At 44.4% G+C, this 22377-nt stretch overlaps 15 non-coding genes and 4 pseudogenes across 15 annotated transcripts; all 19 read right to left on the bottom strand.

Annotated features, from left to right (window-relative positions):
• Positions 1-187: 187 nt before the first annotated feature.
• On the bottom strand, positions 188-306 carry LOC125730831 (5S ribosomal RNA). Its single transcript, XR_007391121.1, has one exon. It is a non-coding gene; the product is annotated as a 5S ribosomal RNA (ribosomal RNA).
• Positions 307-1381: 1075 nt separating this feature from the next.
• On the bottom strand, positions 1382-1500 carry LOC125737188 (5S ribosomal RNA). Its single transcript, XR_007396454.1, has one exon. It is a non-coding gene; the product is annotated as a 5S ribosomal RNA (ribosomal RNA).
• Positions 1501-2576: 1076 nt separating this feature from the next.
• LOC125736168 (5S ribosomal RNA) lies at positions 2577-2695 on the bottom strand. Its single transcript, XR_007395453.1, has one exon. It is a non-coding gene; the product is annotated as a 5S ribosomal RNA (ribosomal RNA).
• A 1077-nt stretch (positions 2696-3772) lies between these two features.
• On the bottom strand, positions 3773-3891 carry LOC125736157 (5S ribosomal RNA). Its single transcript, XR_007395440.1, has one exon. It is a non-coding gene; the product is annotated as a 5S ribosomal RNA (ribosomal RNA).
• A 1077-nt stretch (positions 3892-4968) lies between these two features.
• LOC125733454 (5S ribosomal RNA) lies at positions 4969-5087 on the bottom strand. Its single transcript, XR_007392799.1, has one exon. It is a non-coding gene; the product is annotated as a 5S ribosomal RNA (ribosomal RNA).
• Positions 5088-6165: 1078 nt separating this feature from the next.
• LOC125736008 (5S ribosomal RNA) lies at positions 6166-6284 on the bottom strand. Its single transcript, XR_007395291.1, has one exon. It is a non-coding gene; the product is annotated as a 5S ribosomal RNA (ribosomal RNA).
• Positions 6285-7360: 1076 nt separating this feature from the next.
• Positions 7361-7479, bottom strand: LOC125733820 (5S ribosomal RNA). The gene has a single exon (XR_007393155.1). It is a non-coding gene; the product is annotated as a 5S ribosomal RNA (ribosomal RNA).
• Positions 7480-8557: 1078 nt separating this feature from the next.
• Positions 8558-8676, bottom strand: LOC125731249 (5S ribosomal RNA). Its single transcript, XR_007391532.1, has one exon. It is a non-coding gene; the product is annotated as a 5S ribosomal RNA (ribosomal RNA).
• A 1078-nt stretch (positions 8677-9754) lies between these two features.
• LOC125731760 (5S ribosomal RNA) lies at positions 9755-9873 on the bottom strand (annotated as a pseudogene).
• Positions 9874-10949: 1076 nt separating this feature from the next.
• LOC125737087 (5S ribosomal RNA) lies at positions 10950-11068 on the bottom strand. The gene has a single exon (XR_007396353.1). It is a non-coding gene; the product is annotated as a 5S ribosomal RNA (ribosomal RNA).
• Positions 11069-12146: 1078 nt separating this feature from the next.
• On the bottom strand, positions 12147-12265 carry LOC125731759 (5S ribosomal RNA; annotated as a pseudogene).
• Positions 12266-13341: 1076 nt separating this feature from the next.
• LOC125734707 (5S ribosomal RNA) lies at positions 13342-13460 on the bottom strand. The gene has a single exon (XR_007394010.1). It is a non-coding gene; the product is annotated as a 5S ribosomal RNA (ribosomal RNA).
• Positions 13461-14538: 1078 nt separating this feature from the next.
• LOC125731758 (5S ribosomal RNA) lies at positions 14539-14657 on the bottom strand (annotated as a pseudogene).
• Positions 14658-15733: 1076 nt separating this feature from the next.
• Positions 15734-15852, bottom strand: LOC125736654 (5S ribosomal RNA). Its single transcript, XR_007395930.1, has one exon. It is a non-coding gene; the product is annotated as a 5S ribosomal RNA (ribosomal RNA).
• Positions 15853-16930: 1078 nt separating this feature from the next.
• Positions 16931-17049, bottom strand: LOC125733664 (5S ribosomal RNA). The gene has a single exon (XR_007393001.1). It is a non-coding gene; the product is annotated as a 5S ribosomal RNA (ribosomal RNA).
• A 1082-nt stretch (positions 17050-18131) lies between these two features.
• Positions 18132-18250, bottom strand: LOC125735463 (5S ribosomal RNA). Its single transcript, XR_007394759.1, has one exon. It is a non-coding gene; the product is annotated as a 5S ribosomal RNA (ribosomal RNA).
• Positions 18251-19327: 1077 nt separating this feature from the next.
• Positions 19328-19446, bottom strand: LOC125730121 (5S ribosomal RNA). The gene has a single exon (XR_007390498.1). It is a non-coding gene; the product is annotated as a 5S ribosomal RNA (ribosomal RNA).
• A 1101-nt stretch (positions 19447-20547) lies between these two features.
• On the bottom strand, positions 20548-20656 carry LOC125732302 (5S ribosomal RNA; annotated as a pseudogene).
• A 1108-nt stretch (positions 20657-21764) lies between these two features.
• On the bottom strand, positions 21765-21883 carry LOC125735732 (5S ribosomal RNA). Its single transcript, XR_007395023.1, has one exon. It is a non-coding gene; the product is annotated as a 5S ribosomal RNA (ribosomal RNA).
• Positions 21884-22377: the final 494 nt, after the last annotated feature.

Raw genomic sequence — 22377 nt, 5'->3', positions numbered from 1 at the left:
AAGGCACGAACAGCTTACAGCACCTAGAATTACCAGGAAGTATTTAGAGTAAAACGGTTTCTAAAAGCTGCCTTTATGAATGAGAGAAAAAAAAAATATATATATAAAATAGTAAAATGGAAGGGGAGTGATAGATTTAAATTAATCGTGAAGTGGAGCGCCCCTTGTATAAAGTAAAAGTGAGAAAAGCTTACAGCACGTGGTATTCCCAGGCAGTCTCCCATCCAAGTACTAACCAGACCCTACCCCACTTAGCTTCCGAGATCAGACGAGATCGGGCGTGTTCAGGGTGGTATGGCCATAAGCAAGAGACACTACCAAAAACAGCCCTTTTGCATTACACGCGTCTATACATGCCAGTTAGTCCCATTGGATCATACTCCTGGTTTTTTTTTTTTTTTATCTGACTCACACTGCAGCACCACCATCCAATCGGCAGCGCCGCACCCACACCAAACATTCACCAAACTACTCAGCCGGCAGCCTACCACAATTATTCCATTCTTTCCGCATCCGCACACTTCCTTCTCTTTAAGTCCTTTTCACTACCGCACAGGTTAATCGCCGCACGTCCCCCGCCGGCAAACATTACTCCTTTGCCTACCTCATGCAGGCTTCTCTTAACGACCCTCTGTTATCAACTCCGCTAACAGCCACAAAATCTCTGCCGCACAAAGCCCACTGGTAGCTGTTGAATCACATGCTTCCCCAAAACGTTACGCTGTCAGAACACTGGGAGCTACACACGCCAACAAGTCCATACTGCAGGCTGCAGCCAGAACAATTTTCTACATTGAAACATCGACGGCCTCTTCTCTCTAAAAATTCACCAGACCGCTTCTACCATCAGCAAAGAAGTTTCCATCCCTAATTCCTCTGTGATTCCCACTAACCTAAACATTAATCTGGCATTGAAGGGTGTGAATTACCCCGGCCAACCTGCTCTTTTAAATACAGCTTTTAGCAAGTTTTGAAAGGAGGAGAAGAGCAGACCTTGCTATGCCAAAAATATCAAGTCTTCTGTGGCGAAGTGGTTTTTGCATAGAAAACAAAGCGGTCAGTTGAAGAGGAATTATATCAGTACTTTGTTTAAAACTGTGTGTAAAAAGCTGTCTCTTTATTATTAACAATAAGTTGTAAAACGTGAATTGGGAGTGACAGTCTTCAAGTTTGTGAGAAGATCGTGCCCTGGTGGAATAAAGGCACGAACAGCTTACAGCACCTAGAATTACCAGGCAGTATTTAGAGTAAAACGTGTGTAAAAGCTGCCTTTATGAATGAGAGAAAAAAGAAATATATAAAATAGTAAAATGGAAGGGGAGTGATAGATTTAAATTAATCGTGAGGTGGAGTGCCCCCTGTATAAAGTAAAAGTGAGAAAAGCTTACAGCACGTGGTATTCCCAGGCAGTCTCCCATCCAAGTACTAACCAAACCCTACCCCGCTTAGCTTCCGAGATCAGACGAGATCGGGCGTGTTCAGGGTGGTATGGCCATAAACGAGAGCTGTGAACAAAAACAGCCCTTTTGCATTACACGCCTCTATACATGCCAGTTAGTCCCATTGGATCCTACTCCTGTTTTTTATTTTTTTTATCTGACTCACACTGCAGCCCCACCATCCAATCGGCAGCGCCGGACCCACACCAAACATTCACCAAACTACTCAGCCGGCAGCCTACCACAATTATTCCATTCTTTCCGCATCCGCACACTTCCTTCTTTTTAACTCCTTTTCACTACCGCACAGGTTAATCGCCGCACGTCCCCCGCCGGCAAACATTACTCATTTGCCTACCGCATGCAGGCTTCTCTTAAAGACCCTCTGTTATCAACTCCGCTAACAGTCACAAAATCTCCGCCGCACGAAGCCCACTGGTAGCTGCTGAATCACATGCTTCCCCAAAACGTCGCGCTGTCAGAACACTGGGAGCTATACACGCCAACAAGTCCATACTGCAGGCTGCAGCCAGAACAATTTTCTACATTCAAACATCGACGGCCTCTTCTCTCTAAAAATTCACCAGACCGCTTCTACCACCAGCAAAGAAGTTTCCATCCCTAATTCTTCTGTGATTCCCACTAACCTAAAAATTAATCTGGCATTGAAGGGTGTGAATTAACCCGGCCAACCTGCTCTTTTAAATACAGCTTTTAGCAAGTTTTGAAAGGAGGAGAAGAGCAGATAATATGCCAATAATATCGAGTCTTCTGTGGCGAAGTGGTTTTTGCATAGAAAACAAAGTGGTGAGTTGAAGAGGAATTATATCAGTACTTTGTTTAAAACTGTGTGTAAAAAGCTGTCTCTTTATCATTAACAATAAGTTGTAAAACGTGAATGGGGAGTGACAGTCTTCAAGTTTGTGAGAAGATCGCGCCCTGGTGGAATAAAGGCACGAACAGCTTACAGCACCTAGAATTACCAGGAAGTATTTAGAGTAAAACGGTTTCTAAAAGCTGCCTTTATGAATGAGAGAAAAAAAATATATATATATAAAATAGTAAAATGGAAGGGGAGTGATAGATTTAAATTAATCGTGAAGTGGAGCACCCCCTGTATAAAGTAAAAATGAGAAAAGCTTACAGCACCTGGTATTCCCAGGTGGTCTCCCATCCAAGTACTAACCAGACCCTACCCTGCTTAGCTTCCGAGATCAGACGAGATCGGGCGTGTTCAGGGTGGTATGGCCGTAAGCGAGAGATGCTACCAAAAACAGCCCTTTTGCATTACACGCGTCTATACATGCCAGTTAGTCCCATTGGATCCAACTCCTGGTTTTTTATTTTTTTTATCTGACTCACACTGCAGCCCCACCATCCAATCGGCAGCGCCGGACCCACACCAAACATTCACCAAACTACTCAGCCGGCAGCCTACCACAATTATTCCATTCTTTCCGCATCCGCACACTTCCTTCTTTTTAACTCCTTTTCACTACCGCACAGGTTAATCGCCGCACGTCCCCCGACGGCAAACATTACTCCTTTGCCTACCTCATGCAGGCTTCTCTTAACGACCCTCTGTAATCAACTCCGCTAACAGCCACAAAATCTCCGCCGCACGAAGCCCACTGGTAGCTGCTGAATCACATGCTTCCCCAAAACGTCGCGCTGTCAGAACACTGGGAGCTACACACACCAATAAGTCCATACTGCAGGCTGCAGCCAGAACAATTTTCTACATTCAAACATCGACGGCCTCTTCTCTCTAAAAATTCACCAGACCGCTTCTACCACCAGCAAAGAAGTTTCCATCCCTAATTCCTCTGTGATTCCAACTAACCTAAACATTAAGCTGGCATTGAAGGGTGTGAATTACCCCGGCCAATCTGTTCTTTTAAATACAGCTTTTAGCAAGTTTTGAAAGGAGGAGAAGAGCAGATAATATGCCAATAATATCGAGTCTTCTGTGGCGAAGTGGTTTTTGCATAGAAAACAAAGTGGTGAGTTGAAGAGGAATTATATCAGTACTTTGTTTAAAACTGTGTGTAAAAAGCTGTCTCTTTATTATTAACAATAAGTTGTAAAACGTGAATGTGGAGTGACAGTCTTCAAGATTGTCAGAAGATCGCGCCCTGGTGGAATAAAGGCACGAACAGCTTACAGCACCTAGAATTACCAGGAAGTATTTAGAGTAAAACGGTTTCTAAAAGCTGCCTTTATGAATGAGAGAAAAAAAAATAATATATATAAAATAGTAAAATGGAAGGGGAGTGATAGATTTAAATTAATCGTGAAGTGGAGCGCCCCCTGTATAAAGTAAAAGTGAGAAAAGCTTACAGCACCTGGTATTCCCAGGTGGTCTCCCATCCAAGTACTAACCAGACCCTACCCTGCTTAGCTTCCGAGATCAGACGAGATCGGGCGTGTTCAGGGTGGTATGGCCGTAAGCGAGAGATGCTACCAAAAACAGCCCTTTTGCATTACACGCGTCTATACATGCCAGTTAGTCCCATTGGATCCAACTCCTGGTTTTTTATTTTTTTTATCGGACTCACACTGCAGCCCCACCATCCAATCGGCAGCGCCGGACCCACACCAAACATTCACCAAACTACTCAGCCGGCAGCCTACCACAATTATTCCATTCTTTCCGCATCCGCACACTTCCTTCTTTTTAACTCCTTTTCACTAACGCACAGGTTAATCGCCGCACGTCCCCCGCCGGCAAACATTACTCCTTTGCCTACTGCATGCAGGCTTCTCTTAACGACCCTCTGTTATCAACTCCGCTAACAGCCACAAAATCTTCGCCGCACGAAGCCCACTGGTAGCTGCTGAATCACATGCTTCCCCAAAACGTCGCGCTGTCAGAACACTGGGAGCTACACTCACCAATAAGTCCATACTGCAGGCTGCAGCCAGAACAATTTTCTACATTCAAACATCGACGGCCTCATCTCTCTAAAAATTCACCAGACCGCTTCTACCACCAGCAAAGAAGTTTCCATCCCTAATTCCTCTGTGATTCCCACTAACCTAAACATTAAGCTGGCATTGAAGGGTGTGAATTACCCCGGCCAATCTGTTATTTTAAATACAGCTTTTAGCAAGTTTTGAAAGGAGAAGAGCAGAACTTGCTATGCCAATAATATCGAGTCTTCTGTGGCAAAGTGGTTTTTGCATAGAAAACAAAGCGGTCAGTTGAAGAGGAATGATATCAGTACTTTGTTTAAAACTGTGTGTAAAAAGCTGTCTCTTTATCATTAACAATAAGTTGTAAAACGTGAATGGGGAGTGACAGTCTTCAAGTTTGTGAGAAGATCGCGCCCTGGTGGAATAAAGGCACTAACAGCTTACAGCACCTAGAATTACCAGGAAGTATTTAGAGTAAAACGGTTTCTAAAAGCTGCCTTTATGAATGAGAGAAAAAAAATATATATATATAAAATAGTAAAATGGAAGGGGAGTGATAGATTTAAATTAATCGTGAAGTGGAGCGCCCCCTGTATAAAGTAAAAATGAGAAAAGCTTACAGCACCTGGTATTCCCAGGTGGTCTCCCATCCAAGTACTAACCAGACCCTACCCTGCTTAGCTTCCGAGATCAGATGAGATCGGGCGTGTTCAGGGTGGTATGGCCGTAAGCGAGAGATGCTACCAAAAACAGCCCTTTTGCATTACACGCGTCTATACATGCCAGTTAGTCCCATTGGATCCAACTCCTGGTTTTTTATTTTTTTTATCTGACTCACACTGCAGCCCCACCATCCAATCGGCAGCGCCGGACCCACACCAAACATTCACCAAACTACTCAGCCGGCAGCCTACCACAATTATTCCATTCTTTCCGCATCCGCACACTTCCTTCTTTTTAACTCCTTTTCACTACCGCACAGGTTAATCGCCGCACGTCCCCCGCCGGCAAACATTACTCCTTTGCCTACTGCATGCAGGCTTCTCTTAACGACCCTCTGTTATCAACTCCGCTAACAGCCACAAAATCTCCGCCGCACGAAGCCCACTGGTAGCTGCTGAATCACATGCTTCCCCAAAACGTCGCGCTGTCAGAACACTGGGAGCTACACACACCAATAAGTCCATACTGCAGGCTGCAGCCAGAACAATTTTCTACATTCAAACATCGACGGCCTCTTCTCTCTAAAAATTCACCAGACCGCTTCTACCACCAGCAAAGAAGTTTCCATCCCTAATTCCTCTGTGATTCCCACTAACCTAAACATTAAGCTGGCATTGAAGGGTGTGAATTACCCCGGCCAATCTGTTCTTTTAAATACAGCTTTTAGCAAGTTTTGAAAGGAGAAGAGCAGAACTTGCTATGCCAATAATATCGAGTCTTCTGTGGCAAAGTGGTTTTTGCATAGAAAACAAAGCGGTCAGTTGAAGAGGAATAATATCAGTACTTTGTTTAAAACTGTGTGTAAAAAGCTGTCTCTTTATCATTAACAATAAGTTGTAAAACGTGAATGGGGAGTGACAGTCTTCAAGTTTGTGAGAAGATCGCGCCCTGGTGGAATAAAGGCACGAACAGCTTACAGCACCTAGAATTACCAGGAAGTATTTAGAGTAAAACGGTTTCTAAAAGCTGCCTTTATGAATGAGAGAAAAAAATATATATATATATAAAATAGTAAAATGGAAGGGGAGTGATAGATTTAAATTAATCGTGAAGTGGAGCGCCCCCTGTATAAAGTAAAAATGAGAAAAGCTTACAGCACCTGGTATTCCCAGGTGGTCTCCCATCCAAGTACTAACCAGACCCTACGCTGCTTAGCTTCTGAGATCAGACGAGATCGGGCGTGTTCAGGGTGGTATGGCCGTAAGCGAGAGATGCTACCAAAAACAGCCCTTTTGCATTACATGCGTCTATACATGCCAGTTAGTCCCATTGGATCCAACTCCTGGTTTTTTATTTTTTTATCTGACTCACACTGCAGCCCCACCATCCAATCGGCAGCGCCGGACCCACACCAAACATTCACCAAACTACTCAGCCGGCAGCCTACCACAATTATTCCATTCTTTCCGCATCCGCACACTTCCTTCTTTTTAACTCCTTTTCACTACCGCACAGGTTAATCGCCGCACGTCCCCCGCCGGCAAACATTACTCCTTTGCCTACTGCATGCAGGCTTCTCTTAACGACCCTCTGTTATCAACTCCGCTAACAGCCACAAAATCTCCGCCGCACGAAGCCCACTGGTAGCTGCTGAATCACATGCTTCCCCAAAACGTCGCGCTGTCAGAACACTGGGAGCTACACACACCAATAAGTCCATACTGCAGGCTGCAGCCAGAACAATTTTCTACATTCAAACATCGACGGCCTCTTCTCTCTAAAAATTCACCAGACCGCTTCTACCACCAGCAAAGAAGTTTCCATCCCTAATTCCTCTGTGATTCCCACTAACCTAAACATTAAGCTGGCATTGAAGGGTGTGAATTACCCCGGCCAATCTGTTCTTTTAAATACAGCTTTTAGCAAGTTTTGAAAGGAGAAGAGCAGAACTTGCTATGCCAATAATATCGAGTCTTCTGTGGCAAAGTGGTTTTTGCATAGAAAACAAAGCGGTCAGTTGAAGAGGAATGATATCAGTACTTTGTTTAAAACTGTGTGTAAAAAGCTGTCTCTTTATCATTAACAATAAGTTGTAAAACGTGAATGGGGAGTGACAGTCTTCAAGTTTGTGAGAAGATCGCGCCCTGGTGGAATAAAGGCACGAACAGCTTACAGCACCTAGAATTACCAGGAAGTATTTAGAGTAAAACAGTTTCTAAAAGCTGCCTTTATGAATGAGAGAAAAAAAATATATATATATAAAATAGTAAAATGGAAGGGGAGTGATAGATTTAAATTAATCGTGAATTGGAGCGCCCCCTGTATAAAGTAAAAGTGAGAAAAGCTTACAGCACCTGGTATGCCCAGGAGGTCTCCCATCCAAGTACTAACCAGACCCTACCCTGCTTAGCTTCCGAGATCAGACGAGATCGGGCGTGTTCAGGGTGGTATGGCCGTAAGCGAGAGATGCTACCAAAAACAGCCCTTTTGCATTACACGCCTCTATACATGCCAGTTGGTCCCATTGGATCCTACTAATGTTCTTTTTTTTTTTTTTATCTGACTCACACTGCAGCCCCACCATCCAATCGGCAGCGCCGGACCCACACCAAACATTTACCAAACTACTCAGCCGGCAGCCTACCACAATTATTCCATTCTTTCCGCATCCGCACACTTCCTTCTTTTTAACTCCTTTTCACTACCGCACAGGTTAATCGCCGCACGTCCCCCGCCGGCAAACATTACTCCTTTGCCTACTGCATGCAGGCTTCTCTTAACGACCCTCTGTTATCAACTCCGCTAACAGCCACAAAATCTCCGCCGCACGAAGCCCACTGGTAGCTGCTGAATCACATGCTTCCCCAAAACGTCGCGCTGTCAGAACACTGGGAGCTACACACACCAACAAGTCCATACTGCAGGCTGCAGCCAGAACAATTTTCTACATTCAAACATCGACGGCCTCTTCTCTCTAAAAATTCACCAGACCGCTTCTACCACCAGCAAAGAAGTTTCCATCCCTAATTCCTCTGTGATTCCCACTAACCTAAACATTAAGCTGGCATTGAAGGGTGTGAATTACCCCGGCCAATCTGTTCTTTTAAATACAGCTTTTAGCAAGTTTTGAAAGGAGGAGAAGAGCAGACCTTGCTATGCCAATAATATTGAGTCTTCTGTGGCGAAGTGGTTTTTGCATAGAAAACAAAGCGGTCAGTTGAAGAGGAATAATATCAGTACTTTGTTTAAAACTGTGTGTAAAAAGCTGTCTCTTTATCATTAACAATAAGTTGTAAAACGTGAATGGGGAGTGACAGTCTTCAAGTTTGTGAGAAGATCGCGCCCTGGTGGAATAAAGGCACGAACAGCTTACAGCACCTAGAATTACCAGGAAGTATTTAGAGTAAAACGGTTTCTAAAAGCTGGCTTTATGAAAGAGAGAAAAAAAAATATATTTAAAATAGTAAAATGGAAGGGGAGTGCTAGTTTTAAATTAATCGTGAAGTGGAGCGCCCCCTGTATAAAGTAAAAGTGAGAAAAGCTTACAGCACCTGGTATGCCCAGGAGGTCTCACATCCAAGTACTAACCAGACCCTACCCTGCTTGGCTTCTGAGATCAGACGAGATCGGGCGTGTTCAGGGTGGTATGGCCGTAAGCGAGAGATGCTACCAAAAACATCCCTTTTGCATTACACGCCTCTATACATGCCAGTTGGTCCCATTGGATCCTACTAATGTTCTTTTTTTTTTTTTTATCTGACTCACACTGCAGCCCCACCATCCAATCGGCAGCGCCGGACCCACACCAAACATTTACCAAACTACTCAGCCGGCAGCCTACCACAATTATTCCATTCTTTCCGCATCCGCACACTTCCTTCTTTTTAACTCCTTTTCACTACCGCACAGGTTAATCGCCGCACGTCCCCCGCCGGCAAACATTACTCCTTTGCCTACTGCATGCAGGCTTCTCTTAACGACCCTCTGTTATCAACTCCGCTAACAGCCACAAAATCTCCGCCGCACGAAGCCCACTGGTAGCTGCTGAATCACATGCTTCCCCAAAACGTCGCGCTGTCAGAACACTGGGAGCTACACACACCAACAAGTCCATACTGCAGGCTGCAGCCAGAACAATTTTCTACATTCAAACATCGACGGCCTCTTCTCTCTAAAAATTCACCAGACCGCTTCTACCACCAGCAAAGAAGTTTCCATCCCTAATTCCTCTGTGATTCCCACTAACCTAAACATTAAGCTGGCATTGAAGGGTGTGAATTACCCCGGCCAATCTGTTCTTTTAAATACAGCTTTTAGCAAGTTTTGAAAGGAGGAGAAGAGCAGACCTTGCTATGCCAATAATATCGAGTCTTCTGTGGCGAAGTGGTTTTTGCATAGAAAACAAAGCGGTCAGTTGAAGAGGAATAATATCAGTACTTTGTTTAAAACTGTGTGTAAAAAGCTGTCTCTTTATCATTAACAATAAGTTGTAAAACGTGAATGGGGAGTGACAGTCTTCAAGTTTGTGAGAAGATCGCGCCCTGGTGGAATAAAGGCACGAACAGCTTACAGCACCTAGAATTACCAGGAAGTATTTAGAGTAAAACGGTTTCTAAAAGCTGGCTTTATGAAAGAGAGAAAAAAAAATATATTTAAAATAGTAAAATGGAAGGGGAGTGCTAGTTTTAAATTAATCGTGAAGTGGAGCGCCCCCTGTATAAAGTAAAAGTGAGAAAAGCTTACAGCACCTGGTATGCCCAGGAGGTCTCACATCCAAGTATTAACCAGACCCTACCCTGCTTGGCTTCTGAGATCAGACGAGATCGGGCGTGTTCAGGGTGGTATGGCCGTAAGCGAGAGATGCTACCAAAAACAGCCCTTTTGCATTACACGCCTCTATACATGCCAGTTGGTCCCATTGGATCCTACTAATGTTCTTTTTTTTTTTTTTATCTGACTCACACTGCAGCCCCACCATCCAATCGGCAGCGCCGGACCCACACCAAACATTCACCAAACTACTCAGCCGGCAGCCTACCACAATTATTCCATTCTTTCCGCATCCGCACACTTCCTTCTTTTTAACTCCTTTTCACTACCGCACAGGTTAATCGCCGCACGTCCCCCGCCGGCAAACATTACTCCTTTGCCTACTGCATGCAGGCTTCTCTTAACGACCCTCTGTTATCAACTCCGCTAACAGCCACAAAATCTCCGCCGCACGAAGCCCACTGGTAGCTGCTGAATCACATGCTTCCCCAAAACGTCGCGCTGTCATAACACTGGGAGCTACACACACCAACAAGTCCATACTGCAGGCTGCAGCTAGAACAATTTTCTACATTCAAACATCGACGGCCTCTTCTCTCTAAAAATTCACCAGACCGCTTCTACCACCAGCAAAGAAGTTTCCATCCCTAATTCCTCTGTGATTCCCACTAACCTAAACATTAAGCTGGCATTGAAGGGTGTGAATTACCCCGGCCAATCTGTTCTTTTAAATACAGCTTTTAGCAAGTTTTGAAAGGAGAAGAGCAGAACTTGCTATGCCAATAATATCGAGTCTTCTGTGGCGAAGTGGTTTTTGCATAGAAAACAAAGCGGTCAGTTGAAGAGGAATAATATCAGTACTTTGTTTAAAACTGTGTGTAAAAAGCTGTCTCTTTATCATTAACAATAAGTTGTAAAACGTGAATGGGGAGTGGCAGTCTTCAAGTTTGTGAGAAGATCGCGCCCTGGTGGAATAAAGGCACGAAGAGCTTACAGCACCTAGAATTACCAGGCAGTATTTAGAGTAAAACGGTTTCTAAAAGCTGGCTTTATGAAAGAGAGAAAAAAAATATATATATAAAATAGTAAAATGGAAGGGGAGTGCTAGATTTAAATTAATCGTGAAGTGGAGCGCCCCCTGTATAAAGTAAAAGTGAGAAAAGCTTACAGCACCTGGTATGCCCAGGAGGTCTCCCATCCAAGTACTAACCAGACCCTACGCTGCTTAGCTTCCAAGATCAGACGAGATCGGGCGTGTTCAGGGTGGTATGGCCGTAAGCGAGAGATGCTACCAAAAACAGCCCTTTTGCATTACACGCCTCTATACATGCCAGTTGGTCCCATTGGATCCTACTAATGTTCTTTTTTTTTTTTTTATCTGACTCACACTGCAGCCCCACCATCCAATCGGCAGCGCCGGACCCACACCAAACATTTACCAAACTACTCAGCCGGCAGCCTACCACAATTATTCCATTCTTTCCGCATCCGCACACTTCCTTCTTTTTAACTCCTTTTCACTACCGCACAGGTTAATCGCCGCACGTCCCCCGCCGGCAAACATTACTCCTTTGCCTACTGCATGCAGGCTTCTCTTAACGACCCTCTGTTATCAACTCCGCTAACAGCCACAAAATCTCCGCCGCACGAAGCCCACTGGTAGCTGCTGAATCACATGCTTCCCCAAAACGTCGCGCTGTCAGAACACTGGGAGCTACACACACCAACAAGTCCATACTGCAGGCTGCAGCCAGAACAATTTTCTACATTCAAACATCGACGGCCTCTTCTCTCTAAAAATTCACCAGACCGCTTCTACCACCAGCAAAGAAGTTTCCATCCCTAATTCCTCTGTGATTCCCACTAACCTAAACATTAAGCTGGCATTGAAGGGTGTGAATTACCCCGGCCAATCTGTTCTTTTAAATACAGCTTTTAGCAAGTTTTGAAAGGAGGAGAAGAGCAGACCTTGCTATGCCAATAATATCGAGTCTTCTGTGGCGAAGTGGTTTTTGCATAGAAAACAAAGCGGTCAGTTGAAGAGGAATAATATCAGTACTTTGTTTAAAACTGTGTGTAAAAAGCTGTCTCTTTATCATTAACAATAAGTTGTAAAACGTGAATGGGGAGTGACAGTCTTCAAGTTTGTGAGAAGATCGCGCCCTGGTGGAATAAAGGCACGAACAGCTTACAGCACCTAGAATTACCAGGAAGTATTTAGAGTAAAACGGTTTCTAAAAGCTGGCTTTATGAAAGAGAGAAAAAAAAATATATTTAAAATAGTAAAATGGAAGGGGAGTGCTAGTTTTAAATTAATCGTGAAGTGGAGCGCCCCCTGTATAAAGTAAAAGTGAGAAAAGCTTACAGCACCTGGTATGCCCAGGAGGTCTCACATCCAAGTATTAACCAGACCCTACCCTGCTTGGCTTCTGAGATCAGACGAGATCGGGCGTGTTCAGGGTGGTATGGCCGTAAGCGAGAGATGCTACCAAAAACAGCCCTTTTGCATTACACGCCTCTATACATGCCAGTTGGTCCCATTGGATCCTACTAATGTTCTTTTTTTTTTTTTTATCTGACTCACACTGCAGCCCCACCATCCAATCGGCAGCGCCGGACCCACACCAAACATTCACCAAACTACTCAGCCGGCAGCCTACCACAATTATTCCATTCTTTCCGCATCCGCACACTTCCTTCTTTTTAACTCCTTTTCACTACCGCACAGGTTAATCGCCGCACGTCCCCCGCCGGCAAACATTACTCCTTTGCCTACTGCATGCAGGCTTCTCTTAACGACCCTCTGTTATCAACTCCGCTAACAGCCACAAAATCTCCGCCGCACGAAGCCCACTGGTAGCTGCTGAATCACATGCTTCCCCAAAACGTCGCGCTGTCAGAACACTGGGAGCTACACACACCAACAAGTCCATACTGCAGGCTGCAGCTAGAACAATTTTCTACATTCAAACATCGACGGCCTCTTCTCTCTAAAAATTCACCAGACCGCTTCTACCACCAGCAAAGAAGTTTCCATCCCTAATTCCTCTGTGATTCCCACTAACCTAAACATTAAGCTGGCATTGAAGGGTGTGAATTACCCCGGCCAATCTGTTCTTTTAAATACAGCTTTTAGCAAGTTTTGAAAGGAGAAGAGCAGAACTTGCTATGCCAATAATATCGAGTCTTCTGTGGCGAAGTGGTTTTTGCATAGAAAACAAAGCGGTCAGTTGAAGAGGAATAATATCAGTACTTTGTTTAAAACTGTGTGTAAAAAGCTGTCTCTTTATCATTAACAATAAGTTGTAAAACGTGAATGGGGAGTGACAGTCTTCAAGTTTGTGAGAAGATCGCGCCCTGGTGGAATAAAGGCACGAAGAGCTTACAGCACCTAGAATTACCAGGCAGTATTTAGAGTAAAACGGTTTCTAAAAGCTGGCTTTATGAAAGAGAGAAAAAAAATATATATATAAAATAGTAAAATGGAAGGGGAGTGCTAGATTTAAATTAATCGTGAAGTGGAGCGCCCCCTGTATAAAGTAAAAGTGAGAAAAACTTACAGCACCTGGTATGCCCAGGAGGTCTCCCATCCAAGTACTAACCAGACCCTACCCTGCTTAGCTTCCGAGATCAGACGAGATCGGGCGTGTTCAGGGTGGTATGGCCGTAAGCGAGAGATGCTACCAAAAACAGCCCTTTTGCATTACACGCCTCTATACATGCCAGTTGGTCCCATTGGATCCTACTAATGTTCTTTTTTTTTTTTTTATCTGACTCACACTGCAGCCCCACCATCCAATCGGCAGCGCCGGACCCACACCAAACATTTACCAAACTACTCAGCCGGCAGCCTACCACAATTATTCCATTCTTTCCGCATCCGCACACTTCCTTCTTTTTAACTCCTTTTCACTACCGCACAGGTTAATCGCCGCACGTCCCCCGCCGGCAAACATTACTCCTTTGCCTACTGCATGCAGGCTTCTCTTAACGACCCTCTGTTATCAACTCCGCTAACAGCCACAAAATCTCCGCCGCACGAAGCCCACTGGTAGCTGCTGAATCACATGCTTCCCCAAAACGTCGCGCTGTCAGAACACTGGGAGCTACACACACCAACAAGTCCATACTGCAGGCTGCAGCCAGAACAATTTTCTACATTCAAACATCGACGGCCTCTTCTCTCTAAAAATTCACCAGACCGCTTCTACCACCAGCAAAGAAGTTTCCATCCCTAATTCCTCTGTGATTCCCACTAACCTAAACATTAAGCTGGCATTGAAGGGTGTGAATTACCCCGGCCAATCTGTTCTTTTAAATACAGCTTTTAGCAAGTTTTGAAAGGAGGAGAAGAGCAGACCTTGCTATGCCAATAATATCGAGTCTTCTGTGGCGAAGTGGTTTTTGCATAGAAAACAAAGCGGTCAGTTGAAGAGGAATAATATCAGTACTTTGTTTAAAACTGTGTGTAAAAAGCTGTCTCTTTATCATTAACAATAAGTTGTAAAACGTGAATGGGGAGTGACAGTCTTCAAGTTTGTGAGAAGATCGCGCCCTGGTGGAATAAAGGCACGAACAGCTTACAGCACCTAGAATTACCAGGAAGTATTTAGAGTAAAACGGTTTCTAAAAGCTGGCTTTATGAAAGAGAGAAAAAAAAATATATATAAAATAGTAAAATGGAAGGGGAGTGCTAGTTTTAAATTAATCGTGAAGTGGAGCGCCCCCTGTATAAAGTAAAAGTGAGAAAAGCTTACAGCACCTGGTATGCCCAGGAGGTCTCACATCCAAGTATTAACCAGACCCTACCCTGCTTGGCTTCTGAGATCAGACGAGATCGGGCGTGTTCAGGGTGGTATGGCCGTAAGCGAGAGATGCTACCAAAAACAGCCCTTTTGCATTACACGCCTCTATACATGCCAGTTGGTCCCATTGGATCCTACTAATGTTCTTTTTTTTTTTTTTATCTGACTCACACTGCAGCCCCACCATCCAATCGGCAGCGCCGGACCCACACCAAACATTCACCAAACTACTCAGCCGGCAGCCTACCACAATTATTCCATTCTTTCCGCATCCGCACACTTCCTTCTTTTTAACTCCTTTTCACTACCGCACAGGTTAATCGCCGCACGTCCCCCGCCGGCAAACATTACTCCTTTGCCTACTGCATGCAGGCTTCTCTTAACGACCCTCTGTTATCAACTCCGCTAACAGCCACAAAATCTCCGCCGCACGAAGCCCACTGGTAGCTGCTGAATCACATGCTTCCCCAAAACGTCGCGCTGTCAGAACACTGGGAGCTACACACACCAACAAGTCCATACTGCAGGCTGCAGCTAGAACAATATTCTACATTCAAACATCGACGGCCTCTTCTCTCTAAAAATTCACCAGACCGCTTCTACCACCAGCAAAGAAGTTTCCATACCTAATTCCTCTGTGATTCCCACTAACCTAAACATTAAGCTGGCATTGAAGGGTGTGAATTACCCCGGCCAATCTGTTCTTTTAAATACAGCTTTTAGCAAGTTTTGAAAGGAGAAGAGCAGAACTTGCTATGCCAATAATATCGAGTCTTCTGTGGCGAAGTGGTTTTTGCATAGAAAACAAAGCGGTCAGTTGAAGAGGAATAATATCAGTACTTTGTTTAAAACTGTGTGTAAAAAGCTGTCTCTTTATCATTAACAATAAGTTGTAAAACGTGAATGGGGAGTGACAGTCTTCAAGTTTGTGAGAAGATCGCGCCCTGGTGGAATAAAGGCACGAAGAGCTTACAGCACCTAGAATTACCAGGCAGTATTTAGAGTAAAACGGTTTCTAAAAGCTGGCTTTATGAAAGAGAGAAAAAAAATATATATATAAAATAGTAAAATGGAAGGGGAGTGCTAGATTTATATTAATCGTGAAGTGGAGCGCCCCCTGTATAAAGTAAAAGTGAGAAAAGCTTACAGCACCTGGTATGCCCAGGAGGTCTCCCATCCAAGTACTAACCAAACCCTACCTTGCTTGGCTTCCGAGATCAGATGAGATCGGGCGTGTTCAGGGTGGTATGGCCGTAAGCGAGAGATGCTACCAAAAACAGCCCTTTTGCATTACACGCCTCTATACATGTCAGTTGGTCCCATTGGATCCTACTAATGTTCTTTTTTTTTTTTTATCTGACTCACACTGCAGCTCCACCATCCAATCGGCAGCGCCGGACCCACACCAAACATTCACCAAACTACTCAGCCGGCAGCCTACCACAATTATTCCATTCTTTCCGCATCCGCACACTTCCTTCTTTTTAACTCCTTTTCACTACCGCACAGGTTAATCGCCGCACGTCCCCCGCCGGCAAACATTACTCCTTTGCCTACTGCATGCAGGCTTCTCTTAACGACCCTCTGTTATCAACTCCGCTAACAGCCACAAAATCTCCGCCGCACGAAGCCCACTGGTAGCTGCTGAATCACATGCTTCCCCAAAACGTCGCGCTGTCAGAACACTGGGAGCTACACACACCAACAAGTCCATACTGCAGGCTGCAGCCAGAACAATTTTCTACATTCAAACATCGACGGCCTCTTCTCTCTAAAAATTCACCAGACCGCTTCTACCACTAGCAAAGAAGTTTCCATCCCTAATTCCTCTGTGATTCCCACTAACCTAAACATTAAGCTGGCATTGAAGGGTGTGAATTACCCCGGCCAATCTGTTCTTTTAAATACAGCTTTTAGCAAGTTTTGAAAGGAGAAGAGCAGAACTTGCTATGCCAATAATATCGAGTCTTCTGTGGCAAAGTGGTTTTTGCATAGAAAACAAAGCGGTCAGTTGAAGAGGAATAATATCAGTACTTTGTTTAAAACTGTGTGTAAAAAGCTGTCTCTTTATCATTAACAATAAGTTGTAAAACGTGAATGGGGAGTGACAGTCTTCAAGTTTGTGAGAAGATCGCGCCCTGGTGGAATAAAGGCACGAACAGCTTACAGCACCTAGAATTACCAGGAAGTATTTAGAGTAAAACGGTGTGTAAAAGCTGCCTTTATGAATAAGAGAAAAAAATATATATATATATAAAATAGTAAAATGGAAGGGGAGTGATAGATTTAAATTAATCGTGAAGTGGAGCGCCCCCTGTATAAAGTAAAAGTGAGAAAAGCTTACAGCACCTGGTATTCCCAGGTGGTCTCCCATCCAAGTACTAACCAGAACCTACCCTGCTTAGCTTCCGAGATCAGACGAGATCGGGCGTGTTCAGGGTGGTATGGCCGTAAGCTAAAGATGCTACCAAAAACAGCCCTTTTGCATTACACGCGTCTATACATGCCAGTTAGTCCCATTGGATCCTACTCCTGGTTTTTTTTTTTTTTTTATCTGACTCACACTGCAGCACCACCATCCAATCGGCAGCGCCGGACCCACACCAAACATTCACCAAACTACTCAGCCGGCAGCCTACCACAATTATTCCATTCTTTCCGCATCCGCACACTTCCTTCTTTTTAACTCCTTTTCACTACCGCACAGGTTAATCGCCGCACGTCCCACGCCGGCAAACATTACTCCTTTGCCTACTGCATGTAGGCTTCTCTTAACGACCCTCTGTTATCAACTCCGCGAACAGCCACAAAATCTCCGCCGCACGAAGCCCACTGGTAGCTGCTGAATCACATGCTTCCCCAAAACGTCGCGCTGTCAGAACACTGGGAGCTACACACACCAACAAGTCCATACTGCAGGCTGCAGCCAGAACAATTTTCTACATTCAAACATCGACGGCCTCTTCTCTCTAAAAATTCACCAGACCGCTTCTACCACCAGCAAAGAAGTTTCCATCCCTAATTCCTCTGTGATTCCCACTAACCTAAACATTAAGCTGGCATTGAAGGGTGTGAATTACCCCGGCCAATCTGTTCTTTTAAATACAGCTTTTAGCAAGTTTTGAAAGGAGAAGAGCAGAACTTGCTATGCCAATAATATCGAGTCTTCTGTGGCGAAGTGGTTTTTGCATAGAAAACAAAGCGGTCAGTTGAAGAGGAATAATATCAGTACTTTGTTTAAAACTGTGTGTAAAAAGCTGTCTCTTTATCATTAACAATAAGTTGTAAAACGTGAATGGGGAGTGACAGTCTTCAAGTTTGTGAGAAGATCGCGCCCTGGTGGAATAAAGGCACGAACAGCTTACAGCACCTAGAATTACCAGGAAGTATTTAGAGTAAAACGGTTTCTAAAAGCTGCCATTATGAATGAGAGAAAAAAAAAAAATATATATATATAAAATAGTAAAATGGAAGGGGAGTGATAGATTTAAATTAATTGTGAAGTGGAGCGCCCCCTGTATAAAGTAAAAGTGAGAAAAGCTTACAGCACCTGGTATTCCCAGGTGGTCTCCCATCCAAGTACTAACCAGACCCTACCCTGCTTAGCTTCCAAGATCAGACGAGATCGGGCGTGTTCAGGGTGGTACGGCCATAAGCGAGAGATGCAACCAAAAACAGCCCTTTTGCATTACACGCGTCTATACATGCCAGTTAGTCCCATTGGATCCTACTCCTGGTTTTTTTTTTTTTTTTTATCTGACTCACACTGCAGCACCACCATCCAATCGGCAACGCCGGACCCACACCAAACATTCACCAAACTACTCAGCCGGCAGCCTACCACAATTATTCCATTCTTTCCGCATCCGCACACTTCCTTCTCTTTAACTCCTTTTCACTACCGCACAGGTTAATCGCCGCACGTCCCCCGCCAGCAAACATTACTCCTTTGCCTACTGCATGCAGGCTTCTCTTAACGACCCTCTGTTATCAACTCCGCTAACAGCCTCAAAATCTCCGCCGCACGAAGCCCACTGGTAGCTGCTGAATCACATGATTCCCAAAAACGTCGCGCTGTCAGAACACTGGGAGCTACACACACCAACAAGTCCATACTGCAGGCTGCAGCCAGAACTATTTTCTACATTCAAACATCGACGGCCTCTTCTCTCTAAAAATTCACCAGACCGCTTCTACCACCAGCAAAGAAGTTTCCATCCCTAATTCCTCTGTGATTCCCACTAACATAAACATTAAGCTGGCATTGAAGGGTGTGAATTACCCCGGCCAATCTGTTCTTTTAAATACAGCTTTTAGCAAGTTTTGAAAGGAGAAGAGCAGAACTTGCTATGCCAATAATATCGAGTCTTCTGTGGCGAAGTGGTTTTTGCATAGAAAACAAAGCGGTCAGTTGAAGAGGAATAATATCAGTACTTTGTTTAAAACTGTGTGTAAAAAGCTGTCTCTTTATCATTAACAATAAGTTGTAAAACGTGAATGGGGAGTGACAGTCTTCAAGTTTGTGAGAAGATCGCGCCCTGGTGGAATAAAGGCACAAACAGCTTACAGCACCTAGAATTACCAGGAAGTATTTAGAGTAAAACGGTTTCTAAAAGCTGGCTTTATGAAAGAGAGAAAATATATATATATATAAAATAGTAAAATGGAAGGGGAGTGCTAGATTTAAATTAATCGTGAAGTGGAGCGCCCCCTGTATAAAGTAAAAGTGAGAAAAGCTTACAGCACCTGGTATTCCCAGGAGGTCTCCCATTCAAGTACTAACCAGACCCTACCCTGATTGGCTTCCGAGATCGGATGAGATCGGGCGTGTTCAGGCTGGCATGGCCATAAGCGAGAGACGCTACCAAAAACAGCCCTTTTGCATTACACGCCTCTATACATGCCAGTTGGTCCCATTGGATCCTACTAATGTTTTTTTTTTTTTTATCTGACTCACACTGCAGCCCCACCATCCAATCGGCAGCGCCGGACCCACACCAAACATTCACCAAACTACTCAGCCGGCAGCCTACCACAATTATTCCATTCTTTCCGCATCCGCACACTTCCTTCTCTTTAACTCCTTTTCACTACCGCACAGGTTAATCGCCGCACGTCCCCCGCCAGCAAACATTACTCCTTTGCCTACTGCATGCAGGCTTCTCTTAACGACCCTCTGTTATCAACTCTGCTAACAGCCACAAAATCTCCGCCGCACGAAGCCCACTGGTAGCTGCTGAATCACATGCTTCCCCAAAACGTCGCGCTGTCAGAACACTGGGAGCTACACACACCAACAAGTCCATACTGCAGGCTGCAGCCAGAACAATTTTCTACATTCAAACATCGACGGCCTCTTCTCTCTAAAAATTCACCAGACCGCTTCTACCACCAGCAAAGAAGTTTCCATCCCTAATTCCTCTGTGATTCCCACAAACCTAAACATTAAGCTGGCATTGAAGGGTGTGAATTACCCCGTCCAATCTGTTCTTTTAAATACAGCTTTTAGCAAGTTTTGAAAGGAGAAGAGCAGAACTTGCTATGCCAATAATATCGAGTCTTCTGTGGCGAAGTGGTTTTTGCATAGAAAACAAAGCGGTCAGTTGAAGAGGAATAATATCAGTACTTTGTTTAAAACTGTGTGTAAAAAGCTGTCTCTTTATCATTAACAATAAGTTGTAAAACGTGAATGGGGAGTGACAGTCTTCAAGTTTGTGAGAAGATCGCGCCCTGGTGGAATAAAGGCACGAACAGCTTACAGCACCTAGAATTACCAGGCAGTATTTAGAGTAAAACGGTTTCTAAAAGCTGCCTTTATGAAAGAGAGAATATATATATATATATATATATATATATATATATATATATATATAAAATAGTAAAATGGAAGGGGAGTGATAGATTTAAATTAATCGTGAAGTGGATCGCCCCCTGTATAAAGTAAAAGTGAGAAAAGCTTACAGCACCTGGTATTCCCAGGTGGTCTCCCTTCCAAGTACTAACCAGACCATACTCTGCTTAGCTTTCAAGATCAGGCATGTTCAGGGTGGTATGGCCGTAAGCGAGAGACGCTACCCAAAACAGCCCTTTTGCATTACACGCGTCTATACATGCCAGTAAGTCCCATTGGATCCTACTCCTGGTTTTTTTTTTTTTTTTATCTGACTCACACTGCAGCACCACCATCCAATCGGCAGCGCCGGACCCACACCAAACATTCACCAAACTACTCAGCCGGCAGCCTACCACAATTATCCCATTCTTTCCGCATCCGCACACTTCCTTCTTTTTAACTCCTTTTCACTACCGCACAGGTTAATCGCCGCACGTCCCCCGCCGGCAAACATTACTCCTTTGCCTACTGCATGCAGGCTTCTCTTAACGACCCTCTGTTATCAACTCCGCTAACAGCCACAAAATCTCCGCCGCACGAAGCCCACTGGTAGCTGCTGAATCACATGCTTCCCCAAAACGTCGCGCTGTCAGAACACTGGGAGCTACACACACCAACAAGTCCATACTGCAGGCTGCAGCCAGAACAATTTTCTACATTCAAACATCGACGGCCTCTTCTCTCTAAAAATTCACCAGACCGCTTCTACCACCAGCAAAGAAGTTTCCATCCCTAATTCCTCTGTGATTCCCTCTAACCTAAACATTAAGCTGGCATTGAAGGGTGTGAATTACCCCGGCCAATCTGTTCTTTTAAATACAGCTTTTAGCAAGTTTTGAAAGGAGAAGAGCAGAACTTGCTATGCCAATAATATCGAGTCTTCTGTGGCGAAGTGGTTTTTGCATAGAAAACAAAGCGGTCAGTTGAAGAGGAATAATATCAGTACTTTGTTTAAAACTGTGTGTAAAAAGATGTCTCTTTATCATTAACAATAAGTTGTAAAACGTGAATGGGGAGTGACAGTCTTCAAGTTTGTGAGAAGATCGCGCCCTGGTGGAATAAAGGCACGAACAGCTTACAGCACCTAGAATTACCAGGAAGTATTTAGAGTAAAACGGTTTCTAAAAGCTGCCTTTATGAATGAGAGAAAAAAAAAAAAAAAATATATATATATATATATATATATATATATATATAAAATAGTAAAATGGAAGGGGAGTGATAGATTTAAATTAATCGTGAAGTGGAGCGCCCCCTGTATAAAGTAAAAGTGAGAAAAGCTTACAGCACCTGGTATTCCCAGGAGGTCTCCCATCCAAGTACTAACCAGACCCTGCCCTGCTTATCTTCCAAGATCAGACGAGATCGGGCGTGTTCAGGGTGGTATGGCCGTAACCGAGAGATGCTACCAAAAACAGCCCTTTTGCATTACACGCCTCTATACATGCCAGTTGGTCCCATTGGATCCTACTAATGTTTTTTTTTTTTTTTTTATCTGACTCACACTGCAGCCCCACCATCCAATCGGCAGCGCCGGACCCACACCAAACATTCACCAAACTACTCAGCCGGCAGCCTACCACAATTATTCCATTCTTTCCGCATCTGCACACTTCCTTCTTTTTAACTCCTTTTCACTACCGCACAGGTTAATCGCCGCACGTCCCCCGCCGGCAAACATTACTCCTTTGCCTACTGCATGCAGGCTTCTCTTAACGACCCTCTGTTATCAACTCCGCTAACAGCCACAAAATCTCCGCCGCACGAAGCCCACTGGTAGCTGCTGAATCACATGCTTCCCCAAAACGTCATGCTGTCAGAACACTGGGAGCTACACACACCAACAAGTCCATACTGCAGGCTGCAGCCAGAACAATTTTCTACATTCAAA

This window comes from Brienomyrus brachyistius, chromosome 2 (assembly GCF_023856365.1).
Source record: "Brienomyrus brachyistius isolate T26 chromosome 2, BBRACH_0.4, whole genome shotgun sequence".
NCBI lineage: Eukaryota > Metazoa > Chordata > Actinopteri > Osteoglossiformes > Mormyridae > Brienomyrus > Brienomyrus brachyistius.
Note: the sequence above shows the minus strand (reverse complement) of the source record. Positions and strands in the feature narration are given on the sequence as shown.